This window comes from Tyto alba, unplaced genomic scaffold, assembly GCF_018691265.1.
Source record: "Tyto alba isolate M040663 unplaced genomic scaffold, T.alba_DEE_v4.0 Super-Scaffold_23, whole genome shotgun sequence".
Lineage (NCBI taxonomy): Eukaryota > Metazoa > Chordata > Aves > Strigiformes > Tytonidae > Tyto > Tyto alba.
The window spans coordinates 5,126,517-5,146,091 of record NW_024881297.1 but is presented as its reverse complement, the minus strand read 5'-3'; the positions used below and the strand labels follow the sequence as shown (position 1 = coordinate 5,146,091).

The window sequence follows — 19,575 nt, the reverse complement described above, 5'->3', positions numbered from 1 at the left end:
TCTGAAGGGTTGGTCAGAGCATGTCCTCACCCACTTCAGGCCAAGTCAGCAATTACTGCAGTGATGCTGATTCATCCTTCCTCGCGTGATCAACAGAAAGCACCGAAGAAGAGACATGTCTTCAGACACAAGATCACAGCCTAAATCCAGAAGAGAACATCTCTTCCCATGACCACCTTCTGTGCTTACTGCTGCGATACCTCTGAACTGATTTTCCTTGATTTGATCTGTGAATTCATCAACTGCCTTATCAAGACACACATTCCAAGTAATTCTCCCTACTCCTGAGAAGCAGCAGTGTTGTCCCCAAATTTCAATGCAATTTTCAAAGCCAATTAGTTGAGAAGTAATAGTATCAAATAGCAATTGTTGTCTATTGTCTATTTGGCCAAATAGTATCTAACAGCTACTGTACAAGAAAAACACACACTTAATGAAGCACAGCATAGCAAGACTTCTTTAACACCACAAACTATGCACTTACATACTGTCAGCTCTGTCGAGGTAACAACTGTCTTGCATTCACTGTCGGCTGATAGACTTGCGTAGCACAGCTTATTGTACATGATGTTAACTCCACAGTACTTAATAAAACCCACAGAGAAATAATGCAATTGAAACCAGACAGAGTAAGACATTAATACTGTGCATTTTAATCAAAGTGAGAGATATCATTATTATTTCTATGTAACTAGAAAAGCTGAAAGGTTCTAATGGGAAAAAATAAAACCATCTGTTTACTCTAAATCATTAAATGAGTGCTTTAGGACAATGTCATCCCCCTAAAGCCTATAACAATTTGGGCCTTAAGCAGAGATGCAAATTGATTAAATCCAAGCATATTTTGCTGCAAATGGCTGAATCAAAATATTGTTGAACAAATAGCAACTTCTGCTATACATCATAGAGACAACTGGAAAATTCCTGAATTTTCAGGCAGGAACATGATTAGTGGCTTTCTTCTAATCCAGGTTTTAAAAAGCCACTATATTCTTTATTCTAGGAACCCAAAATCCCAGTTCATGTCCCTATATGCCAATCTGGGAAAGCGAGGCTGAAGATGCCTTGTCTACGTTCCTGTAGTGCTAAGGAATCCAGTTCTCTGTGCCTTGCAGCTCTGCTCACCATACTTTTAACAGTTGTTGGCAAGTCATTGGGGGCTGAAAATTCTCCAGGTGTTTTAACCCACCTGTTAAAACAGTGCTTTCCCTTGCCTTCACAATGGTATTCTAGTTGCCTGACATCACCAGCACTGACCTGACCTGTTTTGTCTCTCCCTCCTCCCTTTCAATGTTTTTTCCCAGCAGTACATGCTTAAGCCCCAGCCCCAGAAGGGTGTGCAGCTCCTGACAGAACTGGAGTTGCCCAGCAGATCTGCCTAAGCACACTTACAAGAAGCTGGAAGAGCAGTACTGGTTATGATTTGCTTTCCTCAGGCATTTAGATACTGACTCCAGGCAGCCCAGTGTTGAATACCCTTCTGCAGATTAAGCTTAGTTTTCCAAATTTATAGGAGATTATTGTTGTTTACATATATGTTGAAGAAAAGACAACACTGCTCGCCTTCCCCAAACATACATCAGTCTCTTCAATACTCTCCCATAATGAGGGCTCTGAAACAACACCCTGCTCCTGGGGTTGACTGAGTAAAACACACTCCCTAGTTCACTGATAGTTGCTGGCTTATGCATCTCCCACATAAAAAAAGTTTTCTCCATTTGTTTTCCATGAGTTTAGAGACAGCCAATGCACAGATAGCCAATGCAGTTCTGGAACATATAGATGCTAAGGCTCAGCATGTACAGGTTTATAGTATATGTGCCTAGAGTGACAGGTAGAGGGGATGTGTTAGCAAGCACCTAAACATTACCATCTTAGTAACATCTGGGTACCTGCATCCTCTCATTTAAACCTAGGCTTGGGTCACTTTAAATAAGAAGTATTTTTTCATCCTGGATTAGTATTTCTGTTGAGCTTGGAAGAGGAACCTCACTTTTTCCAACAAAGATCTGCTGGAATACGGCATGGAAATGAACCTAAAAAACCTAACACAAGCCATGTAGATTTCCAGTTTAAGTGATATGCCATGAAAACAATAATCAAGACACAGACTTGTAATTATGGTACAGGACTCCAGTTTCATTCCCCATCTACCCTTTGTGACCAAATTTCCCAATGTCTCATTTCCTCACCTATAGAAAAAAGGATAAAGCTTAACTCCCTACCTGCTCTGCTAATCTCATCCAGATAAACAAGTATGTATTTTGTGGGGGGGTTTTGTTTTTTTTTTTGTTTTGTTTGTTTGTTTTGTTTGTTTTTTTTGTTTGTTTTTGTTTTGTTTTTGTTTTTTTTCAGTTTCAGCAGAGAGAAGCCTTAATTGATGTTTTGCCTTTAAGCTTATAAACAGAAACACCCGTACTGAAAAGCTTGTAAACTACAAAGGCATGGTCTGTGAAGATCTGGAAAGTAATCTGAGCAAAAGCAAAGTTACTCACCTTAGAGCAGAAAGCAGGCCAGGTAGGAATGCAATGCAGATCCCACAGCCTTAGGTCAAGTGCTCTAGCACTCCACAGCTGCCTTCTTGAAGAACTTAATGGAATCTTAGTGTTTTTCTGAAACGAGTAACAATAATAAAGAACTTAACACAGGTTTTTAAATTCCAGAGCTTTCCCTCCTACAACTCCTCACAAGTAGCACTCAAAGTAACAAAGTAAAGGTTCAGTTGTGGTGACTGAAATACACAAACCTGTTTTCCTCCAGGGCTAGCATTGCTAGATTTTCCTCTCAACCTCCTATTAGCTATGCACCTCTATTTTATTAACACCTTACATATTCTTAGTGTAGTATTCATTATAAACTAAATGCTTAAGTGTGTTTGTCTTTACTCTGAAGGGCTTACAACTCTAAACCAGAAAGCAGAAGCAATGCTGTGAGGAAATCCAGAGATAAATATATATGATACAGACAGATCAAGTTTCTACCACCAAAACATACTATTAAGTCAAGCATAGCATGCAGCTAGGTCCAGTTGCACAACACAGACCTGTTGTTCATGCACTGGGACTAATACAGACCACTCACACGAGCAATATCTGCAACTGCTGAGCAGAACCCTGGCGACTTATCCTCACCACCCTACTGACAGTGTTACCCTTCAGGGGAACTGGGAAGGCAAAGCAGGGAAGCAGGAGCATGGCTGGAAGCAGAGAGGTGCTCTGACTGGCCCATGATAGTCTTCCTCACATAAAATAGTGGAATTCCACCAATTCAATCAGAATTATGCCATTTCATACTAGCAAAGTATCAGAACCAGTATCTATCCCAGTGTATCAGTCAGATGTCTTTTAGACCTGAAGGCTTTGCCATGACCCAAGCGACCTCAAGAAAATAGTGTCCAATGCAGGTGCAGGTGTAAGCCCTCACACACTACTCCCTCCTTCTCAAGCCAGGAGAGGACCAGCCCCCCCAGCAGAACAGCCCTTAAGCACAGTCCTTTGAACTGCTTTGCTCTGGCTGCCAGAAGCCACAAAGCTGGTTGTGAAGTGCAAGGTTGTGCAGCAGGACTTCTTTTTCCCCTCCCCCTTTGGAACATGAAGGCTCCTGACTTACAGGAGACCAGACCTTACTCCTTAGTCTTTTCCCACCTCATTCACCTGACAACCTCCTCCACAACAGACATCTTATCAGACGTGACTGATTGCTGTAATCTGTACTCTGGGCAGCCATTAAGCAAATTACCTGAATCATTGCAAGGATTAGTCTCATTAACACATGATTAGCATCAAATTAAAATAATGAGTGTTTAACTTCTGATGTCTTCCAGTTGTTTGAACAGCTTGATCAGCCACACCAGGCTGGCAGGGAGGTGGTGGGTGTCAAAGAGTCAGTGAGAAAAAAAATAAAAATAAATAAAAAGGTAGGCTGTACCGCACAAGACAGACTGCAGCTGACTTGCAGAACAAAGCAGAGTCGCTGTCAGAGCAAGCTCTGTGCAAAGTTCACCACTAGCAAAGAGCAGAGGCAACTGGCCAGCCCCAAACCTACGCTCTGCTTAACACGTAACACTGCCTCCACTCTTTGGGAGCAGGGGTTCACACACTCATCACAGCATCACCTGCCTCTCCACCCATAGCTGTAAATTCCTCGACACAGTTACGGTGACAGCCAGACATATTAAACTGCAGGGGAGCCAGTGCCTACGATTTCAACATAGCCACTAAAAATGACAAGCTGAGGTGAGTTGATACCTTAATTCTTGGTTGCCTCCTGGTTACTCATGCACATTGTCTTTTCAGCTTAAAACCCAAGCAGACGCAAAGTTCAGCCAAGCTTGTAGCTGGAGCAGCCTTCACGCTTCCTGACAGCTACAGACTTTTTCCTAGACACACTCCAAGCCCACACTCGCCTCTGATCAGCCTCAGTAGCAGCCGTTTGCCATGCTGGGCTCTTCACAGGAGCAGCAAAGCCACTCTGCTCTCCGAGCACGCAGCAGGTGAGGGCAGCAGCCTCCAGCTGCCCCAGGTTCAGCCCAGCTCCGCTGCTGTTCTGTCCCCACAACTCGGGGGCAAGTTGCTTCTGCAGAGCCCAGCTCACCTCCTTCAGGGACCACAGCGGGCCTTGACAGCATGGACTGGCCTTATTCAGAGTAGTGCTGAGATGCCCCTGAACCCACCTCCTCCCTTGGCAGCTCATTTTCACTTTTTCCTGCCTTGCAAAGCCTTGGTACAATTGGGTACCGTCCCCAACAGTATCATTATCTGTGTCTCAGCTGCAAACATTCACAGCTGGGGGGTTAAAAAAGCTTCCTCTCCATTAGAGTTCTAGTGCAAAATAAAAACATTCTCAAGTATATTTCACAAGTGTCATCATTTACTGTACATCGGTTCAACTCACAGAACAGTTGCGGTACACACTAACTAGCAACATTTAGGAGGGAACTAACCCAAAAACTCTGTTCTATGTGTGCAATCCAATTCATACAGGAGGGAAAAAATTAAAGTAAGAAGAGTTTTGACTGTTTTTTCAGGCGCACTGAAGCAAGGTGAGGTGAGAACCCTCTGTCCAGGGGCCTGGACTAAGGGATGCCATGAGCAGAACCCAGCCAGCACACGTCCATGGAGAGGCCTCTGCACCAGCTGCTCTCATCTGCCCCCACCTGCACCCAATCATTTGCTAATGGCAGGAGAATTGAATTAATCAGCCCCTTGTTTAATCACAGCCTGTTTACATTATGTTCCTTTCTTTTGTGTTTAAAAATAGACTGGGGGGGGGGGGGGGGGGGAGGATGGGGGGGGGGGGGGGAGGATGGGGGGGGGAAAGGGGGTGGCCATGTCAAACCTGTCTCAACTACATCGAAGAACAATTCCAGAGCAATTCCAGTCACTGCTTCTATCTGCAGAGCCTGACCAGTCATTTTTTCCTCTTTGCTCTCTCTCTTTAACTGCTCACGCCACCAATCTGCCTGGACACTGTACTGGTTCCAAAGCAGCTTCCACTGCCCAGAGCAGCGCCCTTGCAAAGCCCACCAGCCCACGTGCCACAAGCAGCAGATAAACATCACAAAACCACTCCTCTTGCCTGCCAGTCGAGACGGGCTGTAAAAAGCATGTTTCAGTGCTTGGTATTTTCAAGGTCCTGTGTACAACTGCCCAGAAAGTGCCCTTCTTCCTGTAGTAGTTTCACCTTAATACATGTTTTCAGGAAACCTAACACTTGTCTTAAGCATTCGGTGCTTAGCCTACCAGTACTCAGTTCCCCGATTCAGGTTCTTTTACCTGCAGTAAATCCTGAGCCCGTATGTTCAATGTCACCACTATCAAGAGGAAGGTCCTCCCTCCTGCAAGCCCATGGAGTCCCCAAGTCATTCCCTTCTCAGTCTGCAGAAACAATTCTCCATATCCCACGGTCACGCAGGAGAAATATGATTGCTGTTCCTCTTCATCCCATGTATGCAGTGCTCAGCATTCAGCAAAAAACAACTTGTCTAATTTTAGTGGTGTTGAGGCTTGTCTCCAGAAGGCGCTAACAAGAGTTTGAACAGCAATTAGTTATCATGCATTAGCTACTGCGTTATGAACTAGGAGTACACAACTTCTATTTTTTTCATACTCTTCCAAACCATTTTCTCCTTCTCTGGACAATGAAAACAGTGGCACAAGCTTCCGTGTGTTCTGACCAAAACCTTTTTTCCAGAATACCTGTATTGGTCAGGATTTGCTAAACCTGCAGAAGTCTCAGTATAGACACGCCATAAACCCAACTTCTCTCCTACCTCACAAGAAAGCCTCTAGTCTACTCCTCCTCAAGCCTGCTCTACAGTCCAAGGATAAAGTGAAGCACTTCTGTTTAATTGCTTATTTTGTCAGCACTTTCAAGTGTACAGATTTTCACCAGTGCCAGTTTACAACTGTCAGGCAAAGCTCACTGGTGTAATCCATCCATGGTTATACCAGCAAGGAAGGGTTTACCCAGTCAAACTCTGTAAATGAAAACTGCACAACTGAGCCTGTGATGACTTCACAATTCAAGTGAGTATTTACTATCCCACAAGCAAAGATTCACTGGATTCATCTTGGTCAACATTTACATTCTATAGGTTTGTACCTACTGATGCCGAACTCAAAAGAAATCAGAACTTTTTTGCCATTTGACAGTGGGACTTTGCTTGGGAACTCGAGTGACTAAGTTTGAATGGGGCACACTGATTTAGTGGCAATTTTTTTTTTTAAAACCTAAGACTTTTGCTATTACTTTTACTGAGAGGAAGAAGAAAAAGGGGCTGTTGAGTATTTTCAGGAAACTTATGATCCATTTCAGTTACATCTTGTGCATATAATTTGTCAGGTCAAAAGGGTGAGCAATTTATGAAAAACTCAAAATTAAGTTAAGGTATACTCTGAACATTTTAAAACATAAGATTCACTGTTTTAAGGATTTTCTCCATGCTTCTATTTCCATTTTTGAGTCATTTCCAATGCTAAAAGAAGGCAAAGCCAAAATCACATCACCGTGAATAATGCTGGAAAGCGTTTTGCTTCAAAACCTCTCCTTTTTGAGCTGGTAACTTGTTAACAGATCACCCCTTTTTCTGATTTTTTTGTACCCGCAATCAACTACTTTCTCTTCTCCCTGCAGCTGGTGTGTTGTTGAGACTGAAGCAAAGTCTCAATTCTTTCTAACCTGCTGCAGCTTATTTGATTTTATCTGCACATGAATTAAACAAGTTTCCTGCTGTCTCTGATTCTCCTGCCTGTCTGCTGAGCTGAAATCAAAGCCTTGCTTTTCCTTGCCTTACAGAACTACAGTTGACTTCTCCAGAGACTTCCTGGGCTGCTTCCAGTTCAGTTCATTCCCCATGTCAATGACAGGCATCTTCCCCTACCTCCGAAGGTGGTGTGAGATCTGAATATGCAGGATATGCAGGATCTGGACTTAGATGCACACTCAAACATTTCTCTCTCAACGAAGAAATTGACAGAACATGTGCAGCAGCCAATGTTTAAGCCTCAACATCTTGGTTATTTATTCTTTGAAATGCCACAAACCATAAGTACGTATTATAGACAAATCACTTGTCAAAGCTCTTTCTTAATTTAATTAAAGCCATTTTTTATTCATAGAAGTGCAAAGAAGCAACTTAAACAGATAACATTTTTCACACTTGCCTAAAATGAAAATAGCCAAACTAAATTTTGGCAAAGTATATAACAACAAAAGATCCAAGCAAAGACTATATATGTGCCAACTTTCATCTCTGCTAAGACATTAGCGATGAGTTACACACACAAAATCTCCTAGTTAATTTTTTTACCAACTCCTGACCCTTCACACCCTACAAACACACCAGTGAGACTTACACTATGGCCCAACACTCCTCTCCAACAACCACTCTGGAGTTAGTCCATATTAGTGTGACTTCCTGGGAATCACTAGCAGAGGAAGTGGCAAAATGCTGCTCGAGTTAAAAATACTGTACCCCAGAAGCACCCTCCATTTTTCCAGTGTGGATCTGAATATTGCACTGGCAAAAGCACATCAAGCGTCTGTAAACACCACGAGGAACACGCTGCCTTCCCAGTGTTAGTCGGCAGACTGCATACAAGTTTTTGCTGCAGGCACTAATGATTCATTTGGGAGGGAACCCCAATATAGTCACTAAAGCACCACTCAGCACAGATCAAGAGCACAATCACTAGCTGAATGAAGATAGACCATATTACCTTAGAGTTAAGGTGCCAGGTGCTAATTCAGAAAAGGTTTTCCTTTTGCAGGGTAAGTAGATTTGTGGCTTCTGTGTGCTTTAGCAAATCTGTAGTCATGGCTCATAAAGAACAATGAAGGCCTGGGTTCCACAGTGTACAAACCAGTTAGGTATCCTGAAAAAGTCTTGGAAACATTTTTTTCATTATGGTCTTACTCAAAGACTTAAAAAACACAATAAAGTTGAACTTTTTTAGAAGCTTTGGGTTCAGCCCCCTTCCCAGACTCTGTAGCCTGCAATATTAAACATATTGAACTGTAAGGTTAAGGGGTAGTCATTTGCATACAAGCAGATTATAGCCAGTCTCTGGAATCTTATTGCGCAGCCATATAACATCAGGACAACAGAACCATCCAAACCCAGGTGACACCAAAGGCTGATCCTGAAAAGAAACACCTTAAAGCTGAGCAAAGCTAATTGGGATCAGTAACACAAAGGCACAGGTTTTCACAAAAGTTGAAGTTCACAAAAATTGACGGGGAGGTTAAAGTACAGAAGAGTTCCCTTCCCATTTTTGTCAATTAAAAAACCACAACTCGAGTCTAGAGACAGTGTAAGCAAATTCTGCAGACCGGGTCACACATATCACCCAACTGAATTATATTTTTGTATCAGCTGTTCCCAACATGAACTACTGCATGCACAGTAGTAGCCATCACTACTGTCCAGAGTAAAAAAAGCCTTCTAATTCCATTGGTTTGGTTCGTAACTGCTACAGTAAATAGAAAATCATTTATCAAATTACCTTCAAAGTTCAAGTTTGCTGTAGTGCAATCCCTTACAGCATTCAGAAATTTCATGATTTAAGCGATACATTCAGACTCCATCTGCTGCATATTATTGACCATATTATGTAAACTACATTTTCGCAATTCACACTTGCTTGATTCTGCAGTACCTGTGGGTGCCAAACATATGTTTCCTATTCTACTTGCCTCTCCTGGGCCATATGCAATCCACTCAAGCCATCAGCTTTCTTATATATGCAACTTGGTGCTTTGTAGGCTTTTTTAATGTATAAATCATATCAACTATGCCAAACACTGTGATTGTAAAGCAATTTGTGCAGAAGACTGTGGTATTCAAGCAGCTTTTCTGAGATCATGAACGTGTGATCACAAGAGCTATAGGTGCCAGGCAGCAAGGTGGGTTACTGCTTGCCAAGTGCCTCCCCCCTACACCAGGCCTCAAGTCACTGGAGGGGGATCTTCCGTAAGCACTAAAGGAAACCTGGCAGGTCAAAGGGGTTGGAAGGCAGCACAAGCCGTCACCCCGTACCCGTGCCCTTGGCCTTCTGGGCTGTACTATGTCCCTTTGCTCTGTTCAGGGAAGAAGCCAAACTGAGAAGTCAGCATGCCAAAAAAACAACAGGACTTGAAGAATCTGGTTTTCAGAAATGAGATATTGCTCTGTTGCTAGGCAAAACGTAAGGGTTTTTTCTCATCTTTTGGGAGAAGCCTCTGCTCTCTTCTTGAGGGGCAGAGCTGAATTTCATATTGTCACTAATGCAAAATTAGAATGACAGCATACAGACCTGCTTCTTATTCCAAGGCATGTCTCCAGCCTGTTCCCTTTTGGAAATAACACCATGTACTCGCAAAGTATTTCACAAGAAAGAAAAAAAAAAAAAAAAAAACATCACCCCACTGCTGCAAGAGGATGATGTCAGGGGCTCTGCTTTTGTTTTTTACAGTTTGCACTGGAGGAAGGAACAAAAAGATGGAAACTTCAGCAGATACCAAGTGCAAAACAAACAGCTTTAAGCGAACAAAAAAACGGGTCCAGTCCATTCACAGAGGAAGGGAACGGCTGTCTAGAAGCCCATCAATTTGTTGGTCTTCCACTCGTATATCTGTCACTTTTAGGAGTGTTGAACATACACTGGGATATGTTGCTCTTTTGTTCAAAACTCTTGACTGATATATTTTATAGCAGAGAGGGAGTTCAAACGCTTGAATACATCAACAAGAATTTTCCAATAGTGCCAAAGCTTGAGATAGCATATATCTGTCCCGAGTCTGTAAAAGAGGGCACAGCATTGCCATGTATAACAGAAGTTATCAAATGTCCTGTAAAGACTGATTTCAAATTGACATCACCCTCCAAAATAAACCTTCTACATCTGTGGCAGGAGTAAGTAATTTCCTTTGTTACTATTAATGTCAACCTACTATAATGCTGCTGCCTCAGTTACAAAGCATAGTAGGGACTATGTGTCCATCTTTCACCTGTAGATGAGAGTGAGCAATCTGCCAGATCACTGAAGCACTGGTGTTCTCCACTGTTGTCTTTGTTTACAGGAGAGAACTATAGGGACAGACTTGCAATTTGTTTCCACTCCTGCTTACGAATCCCTGATTCTGACAAAAATCCTCTCCCAGCCATAAATACCACACCTGTACCTTGTCACCATCTCGCCAGACCATTTCTCCATGTAGGAGCTGCTCATGCCAAAACCCGAAGTGTAGAGCCATCATCTGCTCATGTCCTGTGAGAACGAGTGAACAGCAGAATGATCACACTCAGCACATCCTCCTTCCCTTGCCACAAACTCCCCATCTTTTCCTTCTGCCTTCTCTTGAAAAGAACGGCAATGTTTGTGAACAGGCACCTGGGTTACTCTCTGGAACTATCCATTGTATCTTTGGCTTTCCACCCACCCAGCAAGTAACCAACACTTGAAAACAGGCAAAAGGGTGACACCACGCCAAGGAACAGCGTTCCTCAGGTCGTAAGCACTGTAGGAACATTTGTCGAGACTGACGTTGTGGCAAAGCCAGAGTGATATTAAAAAGGTGCCCTGCTAGCCTGCTTGATGAGCTCATCACCATCAGGAGTACGATGCTCGCCCAAAGTCTGCCACACACTAACATCTGTATTAGCTAAGAATACGAGGTGTGCCACACAGCAGATTACAATCCAAAAGCACTCTTCTCAGTTACCTTTCTATCCACTTATTTCCCGCTGGCTTCGAAGCAGGAGCAATTTACTGCTGGCTGATACTAAGCAAATTACAACATCCCAGAAGTCTAGCACATCTGTGCTAGCTAACACATAAATAGAAATAGTAATACTGGCTTCCCAGTAAGAATAAATGATTTCTCCCATATTTCTGTTTACCTGGCTTAAGGTGCAGGGAATCAAAGAATAAAGGGTGGGTTTACTGCACAGTTCTAGTTACAATCTTAGTAATTAAACAGATAACTCAGTCTAAGTATTTGCAATTTCCTAAAACAGCGTTTGCTAGTGATGCATCTGGATCTCAATAACCATTACCTTCTGCTACCTACAGGTAGAGATAATTATCCACGAGTAAACGATTACCTATGCTATAAATTACCTACAAAAATTTGGGCTGGGTTTTTGCCAATCACCATTCCAATTAATTAACCAAAATTGACTAGCTGGCTTTAGACCAAGTATTTCCTCATCAGTATTCAATGCCAGTGCCTACAAGATGAAGGAAATATACCAGAGAGGAGCGACAAAGAAATCCTCCGAAGGTTAGCAAGGGATTAAAGCAACAGAGAGACAAGAAGAAATTGTTTCTAAGTGTTTGTGGGGAGCAGGGCAGTGCATGTCTGTGCACAGACGCTACCACCAGCACACACACAGCCATTCCCAGCAAGAAGGAAGTCTCACAGCCGTCAGTGGGAACCGGAAAGCTCAGAGCTCTCAAGTTTTCCTCTGGATTGGAGCTTCGGGCAGGATTCCAAGGGCTGTTACAGCGAGCTGGGGACACAGTTGCACTTGGATTATAACGGCTGGGGGGAGGATTAATCACCACGCTTGAGCAAGACGTTCCCAAAGGGACTCCTGGTTTCTCAGGTCCTCCATTTTGAAGGAGCTAGTCAGACCCTCACATAAACCTTTCCTTTTCAATAATCAAGGCAACAGAAAAATTTCACACAAATATAAACGAGGCTTTAAGCACCCAGCGTTACACATCTGCAGAATGGCAATTTAGACACGCACTCAAATTTTGGGACTGTCCACACTGAATATTAAACAAATTCCTGTCATTCCCAGCTGAATGATCACTGCATGCCATCACATGCAGCAACTTATTAGATGTCCGTGTGCTCAACAAATATTTGTAATGGCAGAAGTTGCCATCTGCAGTAAAATTATCTCTTTGAACAGGCACCACCGGGACACCCAGTAACCACTTCCAACAGAAAACCACACAGGCAAACAAGCCATCAACCCAAATTACACTACAATTAATAGCAAGTTTCCCACTGAGTAAAAGTTTTGTATCAGCACTCATTAAACCCACTCTGACATACAACTGGTTCCGTAAATACAGAATCATCGGTTCCATAAGTACAGAAATAAGCATACACTGTAGCACAAATACAAGTTTCAGACAAATCTCTGTATTTAAGCCAAGCTAAGCTGGGTCAAGTCCATGTCTCCACACAACCAATTAGTCATTCTGAACCTTTTCTGAGGAACACAACTCGTGATACAAATTTGAGAACAAACCAATAGCCCTGGTCCCAGCTCACCACACTTTGCCTACAAACACTTGGTTTCCTACAGAAGCCAGTGATGGGATTCAGTGCTGCTCACCTGGACTACAGTTAGTGCACGGCAGAGAGGGAAGGCCCACAGTCACTGAAGAAGAACCAGGTGTACACACAGTTTCCAAAGTGCTATGATGCAAGATTCTTCATTTTACCATTCAGGGTCTGTCATTTCAGCCTTTCAGCTACAGGCATTTTAAGAGAGCCTTGATTTTTGTGCACAGCATCAACTGTTTACTAAGACAGGACTTGTATACGTATTTTGTACTACAGCTCTTAAGCATTATCAAAGGCTACATGCACAGGAATGCTGGCACGCCAGCAATGCTGTCCAGAAAAAGAACCCTTTAAGAGAACAGAACTGAAGTCAGAAATGCAAGCTATTTCTTCTCAGCTCAGAACAACTCTTCTCCTCTATCATAAATAGAAATGTGCAGTTAGTTGAAATGGGACTGGAATATTTATTTGGTAGTGATTTTTAGTACTAGTTCTTGAAAAAGTAAGGCACCTCACACACTCTAAGAAAGATATAAAGCTGTAAATGCTGACAAAAACAGTGATTAGCAGTCATTCTAGACTGTTCTGGAGAACTCATCGGGGAACTTATTTCAAACCAAACAATCTGCAAAGAAAATCACTAATAAGGATAACATAGTGCCTTCCACATCACCTCAAAAATCGTTTTCAAGATGCTTTTCTCATGTCACCTCCAGTTATTGATTTATTAAAAAGCAACAAGATATTTCACTGCATAAAGTAAGATTTTTATTTATTTATGCAGGCCTGTCAGTGTCGATAAAATACTGTGGATGCTAGATATTACTTGCACTCCATATAATTAAGTGAAAGGCCAGACCTCTGTGGAGGTGCTCAACAGAATTCTGATCCTGACCAGGCAGAAGGCGTGAAGGGAGAGGTGCTCCTGAGGGCAGCAGAGCCCGGTCCCCTGCTGTTAACCTGGAACAGCCCCCCTGGCTCCCCAGAGCTTTGTGATATCTCAGGTCAGGGTCAGTCTCCAGGGGTGCGAGACAAAAGGTGCAAAGGCAAAAACCACCACTAACCAACAGCTTGCCAAGGTCAAAGAAAAATAAAACCAAAACCCAACCCCAAAACAAAGGAAAAAGAGCATCTGAGTCAAATGTTTCAACAGAACTCGCCAATCTACTAATCGGGCTTCAAAGGAACAGCTGCATGTGCGAAACATTTCCCAACTGGCTGTACACACTGCATAGCTCTGCAAAGCGGAAGGCACCAATGTCTGGAAAAAAAATCTGCTCCATTTTGGACTATATTTATGGACTTGTTACAATGAAGATATCATTCCTGCTTCTCCCAGGTTATTCTCATTTGAAGTTCATTCAAACATTTGTTAATGAGCAGTAAATCTTTAGACTACTTGGAATTGCTCTGTTTAATAAACTGTGTGCGTTTCATCAACATTACTCAAAACTCCAACTCATTTATGAAAAAAATCCACATCAGCCTCAGAGAAAAATGTATTCAACTCCTAAGAAGGTCTTGGCAGTATAACACGGGCTCAGGCTGACTGAAACATTGAGGACCATAAGCAGAGTCAGATTTTCAAGAGCTCCACGTTAGAATCTTAAAATGAAGCACACAGATTTCTGAAAGCACTCTAGACTAAAATTGTGATGTGGGCAATTTAGGTCCCTGAAGTGCTAGAAGGATACTAGATATCAAGCACTTTTGAGGTGCATCTGAGTGGTATGAGGGGTTTAGAGGTAGAAGACTGAAGGTGGCTTAAGCTCTTGCAGGTTTTGCACAGGATAGAATTCAGACAAAATGATTTTCCACAGGATTATAGCATGCAAATGCCACAAGTCCCTCTTTACCACTTAAAGACTTGATCTTTCTCTGTTTGTGCTTCATGCTGTTGCTTCTGCTTGTGTAAGGGTATGTGGAATTTCACATTTGGGCCATATTTCAAACTCACTTGGCTGCAAAAGTACTCCTAGGTAGCTACAGTACTGTGCCAAATCGGGACACTGAAGACAAAAGTAGATTACAGTCCAGTTGAAATTAAAAAAAAATAAAGTTTTAAAAAAATCAGGGAGCTAATATATGGCACATTTTAGAGTGACTGAAACACGAAAGACAACTCTGTTTAGCATGGACCATCACGTGGCAATTCTGAAAGGGTCACACCGAACTCTGGTTCCAGCCTCTGATGTTGCTGAGCTTAGCCCATGTTGCTAACCCCGTACTTGCTTCCTGCCAATGATACAGAGAAGTCTTTTTGATGAATAGAGTAGATTAATCCAAATTAAAAAGACTATTAGGTTTAATAAAATGAAGTGGGAAAAAGCATTCTCCTAAATGTCAGAGCGCTCTCTAGCAGTCCATTTTAAACTGGTAGTCTGGATTTTATATTTCAAAACTATCTCTTTTCTAACTATAAAGCCAAAATAGTGTTTTCATCAGTTGGATTTTATTTTTTCCCAAAAAAACCTGCAATAACAGGTGCTTTGGAAACTGCAGCTTTGCTCTATTTTAGAATATAAGAGACTTCATCAAACCCCCCTTTTGATCCGTCATGTTCCCAGTGCAGCAGAACAGACAGCCTGGTTCCCACTCCACAGCGTCACATTGCAGCGCCTGCTGCGACACGGCTCAGGATCTCTGGGTGCTACAATCCCTGAAGTGTTCACTCTTCCTCCAAAAAAAGCCAAACCAAACAAAGCCCCAAAACATGAAAGAAAAGCTGCAGCCGAGAGTCCTGCCCGTGAGAAACTCTCCAAGACTCTTGACACTGCCAGGCCAGTTGGGTGCAGTCCAGCTGGAGTCCCACAGGGACATGCCCAGATGCAGCCCCCTCGTGTGTATCCAGCAGGCGCCTCAGGACTCACCTCCGCATTTTTCTAACTTTATTCTTTCTTCATTCTCAAGGTCATTTCTTGTTTATTTAATCATCCATTGTGCTTGCAGCCTGCTGCGTCTCTCAATCCCCGGGCTGGTTTCTTAACTTTAAATTAGTTTCCAAGTAAAAGCAGGGCTTGTACCTCACAGGAGAAAAAGCATTGTTTTTAACACACTTGTAACTAATGCTGCTGGTCCTTGGGGAGGTTCGAAGGACCTCAAAGGCAATAGTTCTCTGCCCAGGAGCAAAGAAGCCATTACAGCTTGTACTAGAAGATTTAATAGGTGTCATAATTTATCATGTAAACCGAAAAGTGTTTCTTAATTAAGTGCGTACGTTAATGAATTTTTTAATTTGATCCCTGTAAGTACCTTGCTATACTAATTGCAATATTCTACACATTAGTCATCCGCTGTTGCCCTTGGCTATTTTCTACCCTGAGAGGGAGAGATAGAGCTTTTCAGTTAAAGTTCATTTAACTCTTTCCACCCAACAAATTAAATTTCCTGTTATTCACACTGGAGAGTGACAGCTGCATCTCAGTCCTAGAGCCCTTATGGATAGCATCTCGCATATACATCAGCTCAGGTCTCAGCATGCTCTCCCATGGAGAGGCGAAGTCACACAATAGATGAGCAGAGGAAAACCATCACCTGCACTGCAGAAGATCAAGAGGTTGCTGCTGGCCCTGGGAATAGATGCCATACAGGAAGATTATGAGCAAAGGACACTTCCTAGCATGGTTTCAAATGCAGGGATTGGGGTTTATTCCATTCCCTTGATGACAAACTGCATTACGTGACAGAAGTTTTCCAAGCCACAGATTGTTCCAGGTTTCAACATACACTTAAGTGAGGTGTCAACTTTTTTGATTCTTCTCACTCATACCCAAAATACAAGAGCAGGAGGGTGGGAAACTTGCCACTGAACATCCAGAGAGTAGAAGGAAAGAAGCAGCAGCCAAAGGTATGGCACATGGCTCATCCACTTCATCAACCACTACAGGAACTTGTTCTCCAGTTGGTATAGACAAACTGTCATGACATCAAGTACTACTGCGGTAGCTGACAAAGCTGACAAGCATCTCTGACAATTTTATGCTGTAGCTAATTTCTGGTACCTGAATAACTTAAAGGAAGGCTTCAATAGCCTCTTAAACATTACAGACTACAAACCCAATTTTCCTTCTGCAGGGATAATACTCTTGGCAGCTGTGCACGTCAATTAGAAGAGACACTACAAATTGAAAACTCCTCACCTCTAGTAAGGACGCTTTTCAAGCACAGTAAATAAGGTACTTAAACTGCTCCACACTCAATAGTAAGACGAGACAAAGCAGGAGGTTTATACTGCAAGTGAAAACACACAACTTCCTTCTTTGTCATGTCCTTCACATTTTAGTTTGTTTCTGCTTCTGGAATTTGTATAAAGGAATTCAGAATTTCAACTCAACGATGACTCCATAAGGAAAAATTTTACATTTTTCAAAGAGAACCTCCACTTTTCTTTGGAAAGAAAAAAACAGAAGAGAAAAATCTTATTTCCCATCCTGTCTGCCAACACAAAGGTGTAATATGTAGATAATACAAGCCCTCTCTTCCCCACTGTTTCTTTCTATGACATAGATGAAACAATTAATAGGAGCAAATCATTATCTGCTGAAGCACAACAGTTGTCACAGTCTGCATATCCCAATGATCAAAAAAACCACAAGGCTTTCCCCCTCGATCCTTTTTAGCTTGCATTCCAGATAGGTGTTTATGATGAAATCTTCATTGTGTATAAACTGATGTTCTCCAGACCTGAGAGAGGGGAGGTCTCCCAGGTTCTGGACTACAAATGAGGAAGTACAGCACTTAAAACTTACTATGTTATATTAACATTTATTTCCTGCGTTGTATGTGATGATAGCATGTGTTTCATGCTGCTACACAAGCATGACCTCAATTACATACAAGTCCAATAAACTGTAATAAAGTACAGAAACAACATTCTATATTTTGAACTTTCCTCTACCAATTTCTTAATTCAGCCTGTGCAACACAGTATTAGTCTGTCGTGCATCTGAATAAAAACTCTTTAAAAGTAATTTTTAAAAAACTAACTTTGTAAAAGCTGGTGTCAACAGTCAATTTGCACAACCACCTTTTGAACCTAACTGGTCAAATGCCCTGCTGGATTTAATGTGGGCATACACAGCATTCTAAGAGCAACAGCTTCTCAAAGCCCAGGGAAATCTGGTATGAATTAGGAGCTGAGCTTCATTAGGCCTCTCAGAGCCCTAGCAACAGTCATTTCTGAAGCCTGACGAGTAACAGTCACTACGCTTAGCCCATAAAAGAAATGCTGACATACCACAGAGCGTCTCCCCCACAGTTTTTGTGAACAGATGTGTGATCATCCTGTGCTAAGATATTGACAACAAGGAGGCAATGTGTGTGCACATAATTTACTTAAGGCACAGTTCTTCACAGCACCAGGACCTAAGCAATGCTACTAATTCCACCTGTACTTTACATCCTTTTAACTGTTACAGGCAGATAGGAAAACAAACAACAGAAGAAAACTGTTCTGCCTGATGATCTCTAATTCTCAATTACTTAAGACCCTAACTGTAAAACCCACAGCTCTAGCACCTTCTCTTAGGAAACACTGATTTCTGCAGCAAAGCACTGCAAACTGTGTCAAAAGCAACTCTGGCTCTTGTGCTTGCCCCCACCCACCAGAACCACAAAGGAATCCAAATTCAGGTAGAACCAAGCAGGATCCATCCTGAGCATTCACAGGTGTAATGCGACTTCCCTGAATGGAAACCTGACCAGATCTGACAGGTGAGGCTGTCAACCCTGTATTATCTCAATACCTACAGCTACCCTACAGCTTATCATTCCAGCTGAATGCTTTCTGCTACACCTGCTGTCATCCTTATACAGCAGCCACTCCTGACTCAATCTATATTAAGATCCAACAGCAACTGCTCTAATTATTGACTTGGAATTAAATCTGCCTCTGAACTCAGGAAGACAGTAATACACCACAGTAATTCAGCATTCTGTTTGTTTCCCCCCCTCCCCGCCACTTCTGAGCACATTATGGGTTTGCTTCTGCTGGAACTTCTCCTGACAAGCTTACACATGCAATTAAGTGGATTACACGGAACATGTTTAAATAGCCTAAGAACCTCTGAGGCCAAGGCGGCTTTGTATAGCAGCACTGCATCACTCATTCACTTCCTCATTTGCAAGTAGAGCTTGTGAAATTAATAGCAACAGTGCAGCATAACACACTTCAAGGAAGTGAGACTCTTTACATGGGTGGCTGTCACCTGCTTTTCTGCAAATTTCAAACACTGTTGCCTACAGCATCCTGTTGTATTAGATAGAATGCATCCTGACACCCTTCTTACTGTATTATGCTCGACAGCTAAAATACTGAGATGCAAACCTCCCTCTATTTTTTTTTTTTTTAAGAAAAGAAAACACTGTCCAGTAATTTCCAGAGGTTAGATCTTGTTGGTTGATAGCAAATCCTGCCTGCAGCCCTACAGATGCCAAAGGTTGCTGATGGCAACCAGTTCTAAAAAGTCCTTCTCAGGTGTCTTGACAACTAATACAGTTACTTCTGATGAGTTAAGGAGATGCTGCCTGCTATTGACTATTTCAAAGTCAGATTTCTGGCTACTGTACACCAACACAGCTCCACATTGGCTATGCTTGTGTCAGTCAACGCAGCCCTTATTGTCAAATGACATCATCTAAACTTCCAGCCCAACACACTGACATTGCAATGTTCACATGAAGTCAGAAGTATTTTCCCCTATGATCATGAATCCTAATCCCCAGCTGACCAGTATTCATCTAGTTCAAATAACCTCAGCAGAACTCTCATGAGGAATTTCCTTGGGGGAG

The 19,575-nt window shown here is 42.4% G+C and overlaps 1 long non-coding RNA gene across 1 annotated transcript in view; it reads right to left on the bottom strand.

The window, feature by feature from the left end:
• Positions 1–2,500: 2,500 nt before the first annotated feature.
• Positions 2,501–19,575, bottom strand: part of LOC116965234 — a 116,710-nt gene continuing 99,635 nt past the window's right edge. The window contains exon 3 of the long non-coding RNA XR_004409217.2: positions 2,501–2,612. This is a non-coding gene — a long non-coding RNA (uncharacterized LOC116965234). The remainder of the gene's footprint in view (positions 2,613–19,575) is intronic.